The sequence below is a fragment of the Schistocerca cancellata genome, chromosome 2 (assembly GCF_023864275.1).
Source record: "Schistocerca cancellata isolate TAMUIC-IGC-003103 chromosome 2, iqSchCanc2.1, whole genome shotgun sequence".
Classification (NCBI taxonomy): Eukaryota; Metazoa; Arthropoda; class Insecta; order Orthoptera; family Acrididae; genus Schistocerca; species Schistocerca cancellata.
The window spans coordinates 736,799,426-736,812,107 of NC_064627.1; the positions used below are offsets into that span (position 1 = coordinate 736,799,426).

A 12,682-nucleotide genomic window follows, 5' to 3' on the forward strand; every position below is an offset into this window, starting at 1 on the left:
AGTTAAGTATTGTCATTTACCTTTAGGTAATAAAACTCATTAATACGATTTTTTTGAATTGTTTGTATAGCTAACCGAGGTATGTTGGACTCCTAGACTCCACATATTTGTAGACGAGCAGAGAGATTCTTTTAGCCAGAATATTAGGGAATAATACAGTGTACAGGAATCCTGAATAAAACTAACTTTTTTTCGGAAAACTGTTTCCATTAGTTGATACTTCCGGCCTGAGGGGCCGTAGTCGATGTGTAAAACTTCCACCTGACGTTTCGACTCCATCTGCGAGAGACATCTTCTGAGGTCATCCGGCTACGCAGGCCGTGAAAGCCTACATTGTATGTTTCCATTAGTTATGTAAAGGCATTCTTGAATAGCAATTTGTAATCGAAGAATTAAGCAGGTTGTTTTTTTCAAAAAAGTACTAAAAAAGGCAGACCAGTCGAACACCATCCGTACAAACAATAAAACTTGAAGTGTCTGTAGATTATACGATAATTTTTTAGTAATTCAACCTGCCTCCATCGTCTCCACGCTAGATCAGGAAAGTTCACGGTGGAATCATAGTGCTGGAAGTAAGTTCCTTTCCCATTTTTGGCCAGAAAGTGGAGGGGAATCGATAATTAGAATCTCGAAATTGAGTCAAATGTTGAACGTCTTTGTAGCATCTCTTGAAGAGACGGCACGTGTAATTATTTTTTGTGATCTTCGAAGTTTGTTGCCTACCGGTGATAGCTCCCACTGAATCTCTATGAGTGTTTGACACTGAAGAAGGACTAAACAAGGTTATTTGTCTCTCATGGAGTAAGTGATGTCGTGTTATCACGGTTGAGCATTATTTCGGGCTAGTCGCCAGGCAAACGCTCAAGAGGCAATTTGGAATTCGAACTTCACCATCTCCTCTAGGTGCTATTTAAAGTTTCTCATAGTATTACATTTTGATTGTGTCATTACACTTTAGAATGCAATCCATCACTCTATCTGTGAGTTTTAAGGTTACAGTACTATATTCTTTCTTCCGCTTACGCCATAGTCCCGCAGCGATCGTAGGGTCGGCGTGGTTACAACGGATTTGGCAGTGTTAGTGTTAGTGTTACGGATGCCCTTCCTGCCGCCTCCCCGTACCCCCAGGATGGAATCAGTGTACCCCAACTGTCTGCGTCTAGTGTAAACCGTGAAATAGTGCCGACGTGTTTCAAATGTCTGCGACGCATGTACCTGAGTCGGAACGTGGGGACCAGCCTGGTATTCAGCTAGCGGGATGTGAAAAACCGCGTAAAAAACAACATTCCGGCTGGCCGGCACACTAGCCCCCAGCATTAATCCACCGGGCGGATTCGATCCTGAGCCGGCGCGCCTACCTAAGTCCAGGAAGCAGCGCGTTAGCGCTCTCGGCCAACCTGGCGAGTGTTAGAGTACTCTATAAGCTTCCATATAAATGCAACCACAATAGGAAACCAATATAACTAAAGAATGCTCAGGAGTTTCCAGTTTAGTAATCCGAAAGTTGTATATTTTCAGGGGGAGTCACTAACTATCGCCACCAAGAATAACTCCGAAAGTATGATAGGAGCTTGAAAGGTTTGTGGGACAATAGTTGCATGGGACAACGGGGGCCATAATACGACGTTGGGTTTTGGTTGCTAGGTGGTTTCGCTTCAGAGATATGAAGGCCAACTTGGCTTTTTAAATGGGATGATATTGTTTGGTACTTATTTTCTGAAAGCGGCTATCGAGACGAATCCCATGATGTGTAACAGCAAGGGCTTTCAAGGTCAACGAAGGTCACAAAGGTGGCACGAACGTCCATTTACAGAAGGTGTTCGAAGTGATGACCATTGGTATCAATGCAGTGCTGCTATCTTCTTATCATGGATTGAGTGGTTCTCCTTATCACATCGGCACTTATCTTCATTTGTAGTTGTAACGTCTTTTTAAACCATGTCTTTTACGAATCCCCACAAGAAAAAATCCAGAGGCGTTAAGTCTGTCCAACGAGCCGGGCACGACAATTCTCCTCCGCGCCCCATCGAACGATTTGGGAATTGTCTCTGCATCTCATTTCTAGTCGTCCTTATTGGCATCCGCGTTCTGGGTAGGCACATATGTGTGTGCAGTGATTTTGCGAATCCCACCTGAAAATACTTCCACTGACTCAGTACGCTTCAAAATCAAAGTACTGAGCTTCTGGTGAAAAAACTGTTCCTGCTTACTTTTTGGTATATCTGGCTTATCCAGCGATCAATTCGCTGAAACGACGCTGCAGAGGGTCTCATGAGTCATCACATATGATTTGGCTTTCTCTGTTAAACGCAAATTAGGCACATATAGAGCTACTTCGTCTGACTAACCACTAACTGCGGCAGTAGCTTCTCCGTTATTAATGAAAACAGACTCATCTTCTGTTGTTTTACCAGGAAATGTACACTCCTGGAAATGGAAAAAAGAACACATTGACACCGGTGTGTCAGACCCACCATACTTGCTCCGGACACTGCGAGAGGGCTGTACAAGCAATGATCACACGCACGGCACAGCGGACACACCAGGAACCGCGGTGTTGGCCGTCGAATGGCGCTAGCTGCGCAGCATTTGTGCACCGCCGCCGTCAGTGTCAGCCAGTTTGTCGTGGCATACGGAGCTCCATCGCAGTCTTTAACACTGGTAGCATGCCGCGACAGCGTGGACGTGAACCGTATGTGCAGTTGACGGACTTTGAGCGAGGGCGTATAGTGGGCATGCGGGAGGCCGGGTGGACGTACCGCCGAATTGCTCAACACGTGGGGCGTGAGGTCTCCACAGTACATCGATGTTGTCGCCAGTGGTCGGCGGAAGGTGCACGTGCCCGTCGACCTGGGACCGGACCGCAGCGACGCACGGATGCACGCCAAGTCCGTAGGATCCTACGCAGTGCCGTAGGGGACCGAACCGCCACTTCCCAGCAAATTAGGGACACTGTTGCTCCTGGGGTATCGGCGAGGACCATTCGCAACCGTCTCCATGAAGCTGGGCTACGGTCCCGCACACCGTTAGGCCGTCTTCCGCTCACGCCCCAACATCGTGCAGCCCGCCTCCAGTGGTGTCGCGACAGGCGTGAATGGAGGGACGAATGGAGACGTGTCGTCTTCAGCGATGAGAGTCGCTTCTGCCTTGGTGCCAATGATGGTCGTATGCGTGTTTGGCGCCGTGCAGGTGAGCGCCACAATCAGGACTGCATACGACCGAGGCACACAGGGCCAACACCCGGCATCATGGTGTGGGGAGCGATCTCCTATACTGGCCGTACACCACTGGTGATCGTCGAGGGGACACTGAATAGTGCACGGTACATCCAAACCGTCATCGAACCCATCGTTCTACCATTCCTAGACCGGCAAGGGAGCTTGCTGTTCCAACAGGACAATGGACGTCCGCATGTATCCCGTGCCACCCAACGTGCTCTAGAAGGTGTAAGTCAACTACCCTGGCCAGCAAGATCTCCGGATCTGTCCCCCATTGAGCATGTTTGGGACTGGATGAAGCGTCGTCTCACGCGGTCTGCACGTCCAGCACGAACGCTGGTCCAACTGAGGCGCCAGGTGGAAATGGCATGGCAAGCCGTTCCACAGGACTACATCCAGCATCTCTACGATCGTCTCCATGGGAGAATAGCAGCCTGCATTGCTGCGAAAGGTGGATATACACTGTACTAGTGCCGACATTGTGCATGCTCTGTTGCCTGTGTCTATGTGCCTGTGGTTCTGTCAGTGTGACCATGTGATGTATCTGACCCCAGGAATGTGTCAATAAAGTTTCTCCTTCCTGGGACAATGAATTCACGGTGTTCTTATTTCAATTTCCAGGAGTGTATATATAAGTGTGGTTACTGCTGGATCGAAAGAAGATGTAGCTTCCTCCAACTCTGTTTTATTTTCCCATGACTGAGGCTGTGAATGAACCCAGTCAGCTTCCAAAGTCTCAACTCTCTGAAGGAAGACCTCATACTCCCATTTTGGCGAAACTTTCCCCCGTTAACACCTTCATTGGCTCCGTTACAGCAGCAACGGACTCTAGTAGTAGCAACACATGTTTGTAACATTTTACGTACTTTACCTCCGCTAAATTAATACCAGACACACAAACAACGCACTGTTACACTCAGAAAAGACATATAAATTTGATTTACAATTTATCATCATCCATATACACTCTGAACAATCGTGAGCCAAATGAGCAACACGACTACGCCTAAAAAATGTGGCTGCTACAGCGTTGGTTCAAATGGCTCTGAGCACTATGGGACTCAACTTCTGAGGTCATCAGTCCCCTAGAACTTAGAACTACTTAAACCTAACTAACCTAAGGACATCACACACATCGATGCCCGAGGCAGGATTTGAACCTGCGACCGTAGCGGTCTCGCGGTTCCAGACTGTAGCGCCTGATGCAGCGTTAATGCACGGCAATACGTGCTTTACAAGATTGCGAAACTGACACCCTACTGCTATCTGGTGTATCATTATCCTTTAATTGTTACAAGCACACGGGTTAACGTGGCTTCTCAAATGTAACCTTCAACATATTCTGTCCAGTACTACACAAATATGTAAGTAAAGCGAGACACAACGCACCCCTCCGTGCTGAGCCAATACCGCTGAAGATATGACAAATACTACTGGTCACAAGCAGTGTACTAAAGTACTGTGTCTTAGTAGTTGACAATGCTTGGGTGTCTCGATTACCCTCTAACTACTTCTCTCACCAAACCATAGTGTTTTGACTCTGAACGAACACTTCATGATAAAACCTGTGTCGTGAAGTCTACTGACCATTTTCTGACATCAACTGTAACGACCTAACCCATTCCAGGCTACAATACATCGGGATGGGTGAGAGAAATGGAGAGGGCAAATTTACTCTGGGAGGTGCAATCAAACAGTGGTAGTGTTCAGGTGGACAGGTGTTCATTCAAACAACTCTGTGCAGCACTTGAGACGCCTTCACAGAGACACGGTGTGCTTGCAAACACACCCGACTGCAGAATGAGCTTACAATCCAATCCTCTGGTGACGTCCATTGTCATAGTTCACAGGTGGCAGTTACTACGATGCCAAGCAGCCCACAACCAGGAGGCACCATGCATGAATTCTGAAGAAGTACGAGCGTGGTCCACCCAGGTCCCCCATAGTCTTGCCAGCTTCACAACCTTGCATTCATTTGTAGCACCAGACGTCCGTGCCGAGCAGCAGTGCATCAGCCACCTTCTCAGGGATCGACTAGGACAGGAGCCATTGGCGTCCAGAGGGCTAGGAGGCCGGACCGTAGACAGCTTGCGATCCTTGGTCCAAATCCTTCAGAGGGTTGATGACAGCTACACACCAGCTCCCCGGGTCGGTGAAGTTTCCCAAGCCTCGCGATTACAACGCTGGTAGGAGCACCTCGCCGGAATTTGATGATTCAGCGGGAGGTAGTCAGCAGGATTATTCGAGGTTTCTCTGAGACTCAAATGCCCGTCATTTCCATCATGGCATGACCGAATGCTTTGATCCTCTAAGCTCAATTGTTTAGACCCTTATCTCTACGCTTCACATGTAGTCCTACAGGAGAAAGACGAGAAAGTTTGCTTCCTATTACATGTTCTGTCAGCTTCTCTCAGCTCCCTATTCCTCAAGCATGGATTGCTAGGCCCGGTTAAATTTGAAACGTGTGGTTTTCACAGTAACACGCAAGTTCCCAAGTTACGAAATATTACGTCACTGTTAATCACACCGTGTTAACTGTTACATGTTTTCTGACTGGTGTCGCAATCTCTTGTCTGCCTGAAGTGTTTTGTCGTAATGTCAATAATATCGGCCGATGGCATGATTAGCACCTCAGCCACTGTGGCTTCTACTACCTGGCTGTGGTAAGAATAAAACTTTAAAAATTAACAATTCCCACCGAAATCTATTAATTTCTGGTATGCCAGTCTTGTCGAATGTACTATGTCGTAGATCATCAGTGTCTGAAGGCTAAGTAGTGATGAACAGAAACCAGTCTATTGCCATAATGCACGGAAGAGTCTTACATAAAAGTACAAACTTCATAAATGGTTTAAAATTATACTCTCATTGACGAAACAGGAAACGCCTGTTACATAGGACAACTCATATACACAAACATGTGTCTGTATGACCGCCTTCTATTTCACCTAAAATATGTAAGAACCAAAACGGGGAACATTTGGAATGTTGGCCGCGGAAGCCTACGTAATTATATTGGGAATGTAATCATTATTCATTTCTAGGTACACCTTCTTCAGCACATAAGATGCCGGAGTGATCCTCTTAAAACCACGGATACGAGTCTAACATGCAGCAAATGTATAGTAACACATTAGTTTATTTGCAAAAAGAGTATCAAACTAAGTAGCAAAGTTGGGGAACCTATTATGGGAAATATTCCATGGAGTCCATTTAGAAAAAAAGTTAAAATGGACAAAGTAACAGCATATACAAGGAGTCAAAGTAGCATTTAAAATAAACACATTTTAACATGTATCATAAGTTGCAAGGCAAGGCAGCAAACAAACGACACCGTTAATAAGAAATGTTCTGTTCGGTAGTGAGATGATAGAGAAATGGTCTGAAGGTGGTTCGATGACATATCTGCCAGGCACTGAAGTGTATTTGCAGAGCAGTCTTGTAAATGAAGATGGGATACAGATAAAATGGCAGTTGCAGATCATGAATAATTAGTGTGTTAGGACCTACACAGAGACCATATAAATTCAAAAGCACATCTCTGAAAGAAAAGGAGAAGTATTGATATCGGGCAAGTTGTGGAATGCTGTTAATAAAGGAATCATCGCAAAAACGTCCGAGCTGCAAGTCCTATAACGCAGGTTGATGTAATTACGTGATCTTAGGAAGCGGCGTAATGACGTTACATTCCAACTGTAGCACTGATATGTATAGACGATTCCGCTTGCTGAACGTGTTCGACAATGAAGCCTATATTTGGCTCATTATAGGCTGTGGCCTTTGTATATTATGTTATTAGGATATGTTTCAAGCATATTGGAAGATGATCACGACTGACCGAAATCCATAGTGCTGAATAAAATTCTTGTGATTGTTGTAAACTGGAAAAAAAGAAACAAATTCTAAAGATGCATACACTGGCCGCGAAACCTTTTTTCAGTGTGCGATTTCAGTTTTCCTTTTTTTCTTTTTCATTGTTTTGTTGGCCGATAATGATGCGAGAGCACTGCCAAATACGATGGACAAATAGAATGGTATGTACTGCGGTGTACACGCGAAAAATCATCGTATACCGTTAGCAGGACGTGATCACAGCGGCAATACGTTCCGTGAAAAGCACATTTCATTTGTCAGAGGTTAAAAAATGTCACTTTGTTTGTTTCCACTATCGAATAAAGCTCAAATATCCGATTCGGTAGAGTGACATTAAGCCCGTGCGACAAATATTAAGAAGAAAAATATTCGACATTCGACGCCCATCGCATATTTTTTCAAGCACGGTGTAGTTAATTCACGCCGATATGACAGTATTAAATGCTTCGGCACGTGCCTCCATTCTCCGAAAAGTATTTTATTTGGATATAATTTGATTTTTAAAGAAAACAAAGCTGTGATAAAGGCGACCTGAGATTATGTGGATGTACGTCAAAAGGAGATTCTGTCGTTCTTCATTAAGACTGGAAGTGATCGATACACCGATATTCCCGCGCAGCTAAACAACCATGGAAAAAAATCACAAAGGAGTAATAAATATTCCGAAAATGCCTTTCGTGCAATGAAAATTCTTTTTAATAAAAATCCTCGTAGGCGAGCCCAACGCGAGGGCGGCGTCACGGCGGGCCGGCGTATCCCTGGCGTGTAAAATATTCGCGGCAATATCTGCTCCCCCTCATATAAATGATAGCTGGTATTTTTCACGGGAATATCTCGCTCGCGTTCTCATTTGGGGTACGACGTGCCGACTGCGCCGTGCCCGGTTTTAAAAATGTCGCACCTCGCTCCGGTGCTGACTGCCTCGTGCTCGGCGACAGACGTCCTCAGTGTGAACTGCACTGCGGGGTTGCGTACAGATCCAGGGGCTCACGTTCCGCTCACTCAACTTCGTGCCGTCCATCTACACAACTGGATTCATATGCCACGCACTGAAATATCACGAGACTTTCCACTGCCCATATGGAATGCTGATAATAATGTGTTAAAATGATGATGATGGAGTCTGAAGCAGAGATGGAGAGAATGAAGAAAGGTGAACATTATCACTCATAATTTTGAGCCTGATGTGGCGAAGTGTTTGTCTCAGAAAAGGTCATCAATTTTTCCAAAGGTAATACTCATATGCTCCCTGTGATTTACCGATTGCTCAAGGGTTGGAAGGGTTCGCCCTAAACGAAGATTAAGCACCATTCCTAAAGTACATAAGATAATTTATTGAAAACTACATAATAAGATCAAAACGCTATTTGAAACAATTTAAACAGTGATAAAAATATCTCGAATAATAGAGAACAAGAGCGTTTAGGCTTCGTTAGAGCTTTGGAACAGTAACTGAAGAATTATTCTGAAATGCTAATGGCAAACCATCGACCAAACTGAATTCAATTTCTACTACTAATTAAAAACCCAAAAGGGGAAGAATCAAGTGATCCAAGAACTGTACGAAAGTTAAAATAAAATTTTATCAACAATAGTAATTACAGAGTATCAACGGTATCGTAAATCCAACATCAGAATTAGTGACCGCCTTATCCGCCCAGGTGGGAGTAGCTTCACGTCCGCCGCCGACTGGCTAACCGACGACCCACACTGACCTTCAAGCTAAGCACGGGAACAGAACATGCCTGTAACACACAAAATACTCTCTTTGAAATATATATAACAATTCAAGGCTTCGGCCGCAAAATCGAGTAAATAAATCAGGTGAGCGAGCTAACAATGCAATGAATGATTAGTTTTAAGACGTCACCTACCTCTCCTTCACTCGGAATAGTAAGCGACTCCCGAGGAGCAGCAGAAAGAGGTCAATTTAGATCAATGATAACATTTAACACGGGAGAAGAGAGAACGCACAAAAGTAGCAGGAAGTGCCAGAAAATTTAAGTGCACTCGCACACACTGATTTTAACGGTGAACAGGCACACCACAGGAATATTGCGTTACTATTCTAAAGGTAAATATGTACTTAAATTTTCCTGCGCAAATCAAGCAAGTTACACAACAAACAGTTCGAAGGAAGTAGACCCTCTCGGTGTCTCAGTTTAAGATACACAAATACAGTAGTAAAACCATTATTTACAGCACAGAAAACAGTCATAAACTTTAACTAACGGCCAGGTAGGCACGGGGATTATGATCTACCACGCAGAACACCTCACAGTGGAAACGAATACCAACTCTATTGAGGTCGATGTGGAGTACGACAGTGGAGTTACCAGGTCGCTTATGACTGGTATAGATAAAACAACGTAAATTTTAGGATGTATTTACATATCACCCGATTGCCCTGTCACAGTTCTAGAATCTTTCAAAGAAAATCTATGGTAAATAGCGCGCAAATACCCGGATCATTCAACACCAGTTGGAGGAGACTTTAACCTACCAAATATATACTGGGATGTCAATGAGATTCACTGCGGTGAGATACAAACAGTCGTTCGAAATACTTTCGAACACGTTTTCTGAAAACTGTCGTGAACAACTAGATCGACATCCCACACGCAATGGACATATCTTAGATCTTGTAACTACAAATAGACCTGATCTTATTGACAATGTCAGTATAGAAACGAGGATTAGCGGTCAAGGTGTCATTATAACAACTACGGTTACGACAGTTAATAAACCAGTCAATAAGACAAGAAGAGTGTTTCATCTAGACACAGCAGATAAGCAATTATTAGAATTTTACATAGACAGTGAACTGATGTCAGTTACTTCCAGTAAGGTGGACGTAGAAGGATTGTGGGCGAGTTGAAGCAATGTGTATAATGCATGTTTGAGCATCAGCCACTTTTATTTTAAACCCAAACGTCAACCGGTTTCAGTATTGGGCCATATTCAGGGATCAAGGTTAAAATGGTTTAAGCTACACATTACATTTGTCATTACTTAAATAATGTGCAGAGAATGTAATGAAAATCAATAGACGACACAGGTCGTTTAGAAGCAAACATACTAATACTAAATTTACACAGAGACAAACGGAAGAGAAGATCAGAATAATAGTCCTGACTTTCTCTTCAGAATTGCTCTCTGTACATATAGTATTAGTTTGTTTGGTTCTAAAAGTCCTGTGACATATATTGATACCACGACATGCTCTACATGTTATTTAAGTAATGACAAAATGTGTGGCTTAAACCATTTTAACTCTCATCCGTGAAGATGGTCCAAGACTGAAACCAGTTGATGTTTGGGTTTAAAATAAAAGCAGATGAAGATCAAACATGCAGCTTATACATTACTTGAATTGTGCTGATAGTCACCTTCCTAAGATGTTTTAACGTTCAAGCAGAATATAAATTGTGGTTCAGAAAGTTATGCGCCTTGTAAGTGGATAATGGACGGCAAAAACCCACAATGGTTTAATGACAAAATACGCAAAATGCTGAGGAACCAGAGGCTGTTCTGCTCTCGGTACAAAAGAAAACGCACAAATGATGATAAGCGAAGGTTAGTAGAGACTCGTGCGAATGCGAAAAAACCTACGCGCGAAGCGTACTACAACTACCACCGTAATAGCTTATCAAAAGATCAGGCAGAGAACCTAAGAAAATTCTAAAAAAACTCCGTCCAAACAGGCTTTGGAAGGCCCAACCGTACCGACCGGCCGCCGTATAATCCTCAGCCCACAGGCGCCACTGGATGCAGATATGTAGGGGCACGTGGCCAGCACACTGCACTCTCGGTGGTATGTCAGCTCACGAGACCAGAGCCGCCACTCCTTAATCAAGTACCTCCTCAGTTCGCCTCACAAGGGCTGAGGGCTCCCCGATTGGCAACAGCGCTTGGCAGACCGGATGGTCACCTATCCAAGTGCCGGCCAAGCCCGACAGCGCTTAACTTCGGTGATCTGACGGGAACCGGTGTTACCACTGTGGAAAGGCTGTTGGCCGAGAAAATTCTGGTGCTACGTAAAATCGCTAAGCACTTCCCTCCGTTCAGTCCCTCGTTACCAGTCTGATGTGGCAGTTGACAATGCAGAACGAAAGCCGAAGCCTTAAATTCCGCGTTCAAGAAATCGTTCACGCAGGAGAATCGTACAAACATACCGTCATTTGATCATCGGACAGATACCCCTATGGATGACAATAATGGGCATCTCTGGCATACAGAAACATCTGATAGATTTGAAAGAAGGTAAGTCTTCAGGTCGGGATGGAATCCCAATTTGGTTTTACAATGAGTACTCTACGGAATTGGTCCCTTACATATCTTGGATTTAGAGTGAATCTATGGCCTAGCACGTAGTCCCAAAAACTGGAAGAAAAGTGCAGTTAATTCCTGTGGATAAGAGGGCAACATAACAGACCAGCAAGATTACAGACCGATTTCCCTAACTTCGGCTTGCTTCAGAATACTTGAACACATTCTCAGTTCGCATAAAATAAACTGAGACTGAGAAGCTTATATCCACGGAACAACTTTGGTTTAAGAAGCATCGCCGGCGCGAAACTAAGCTTGCATCATTGTCACATGATATACTGCGAACTATGGGTGACAGAGAACAGGCAGATCTCATGTTTCTAGATGTCCTGATAGCATTTGATGTTGTGCCCCACTATAGGCTCTTAACGGAGGTACAAACATATGGAATACGTGGCTCGAAAACACAGGATGATTTTTCCTACTGCGAGTGTTCAACAGAGACAACGATATTGTCAGGAGTTCACCAGGTAAGTGTGACTGAAACGTTGTTGTTCTCTATATACACATAATTGACTTTGCGAACGAGGAGGGCAGCAATCTGATGTTGTTTGCTGATGATGCTGTGGCATACCGTAAGGTGTCGAGGTTGAGTGACTGTAGGGAGATACAAGACGATTCAGACGAACGTTCTAGTTGGTGTGATGAATGGCACCTTGCTCTAAATGAGGGAAAATCTAAGTTAAGGATGATGAACAATGAAAAATCCTGTAATATTCGCTTACAGCATTACTAGTGGCTTGCCTGACACATTTACGTGGTTTAAAGATCTGGGCGTGTCGTTTCAAAGTGATATGAAATGGAATAAGCATACGAGGACCTTGATAGGAAAGTTTAATGGTCGACTTCGGTTTACTGACTCAATTTCAGGAAACTGCCGCTCATCTGTAAAGGAGACAGCATATACGACGCTGGGGTGATCTATTCTTGAACAATACTCGGGTGTCTGGGATCCAGGTCGGATTGAAGGACGACATCGAAGCAGTTCAGAGGCGGGCTGTTAGATTTGTTACCGGTGAATTCGAAGAACAGATAAAATGTTACGGAGATGTTTTGGGAAATCAAATGGGAAACCCTGGAAGGAACGCGACATTCTTTTCGAGGAATACTATTGAGAAAGTTTAGAGAACATGCATTTGAGGCTGACCGACAAATAATTCTACTGCCGTCAACATACATTGCGGGTAAGGATCACGAAGACAAGATACGAGAAATTAGGGCTCATATGGAGGCATATAGACAGTCGTTTGTCCCACGTTCTG

General features: G+C 44.3%; 1 pseudogene; it reads right to left on the reverse strand.

Moving 5' to 3' along the window:
- Positions 1 to 10,990: 10,990 nt before the first annotated feature.
- On the reverse strand, positions 10,991 to 11,108 carry LOC126163767 (5S ribosomal RNA; annotated as a pseudogene).
- Between the last annotated feature and the right edge of the window lie 1,574 nt (positions 11,109 to 12,682).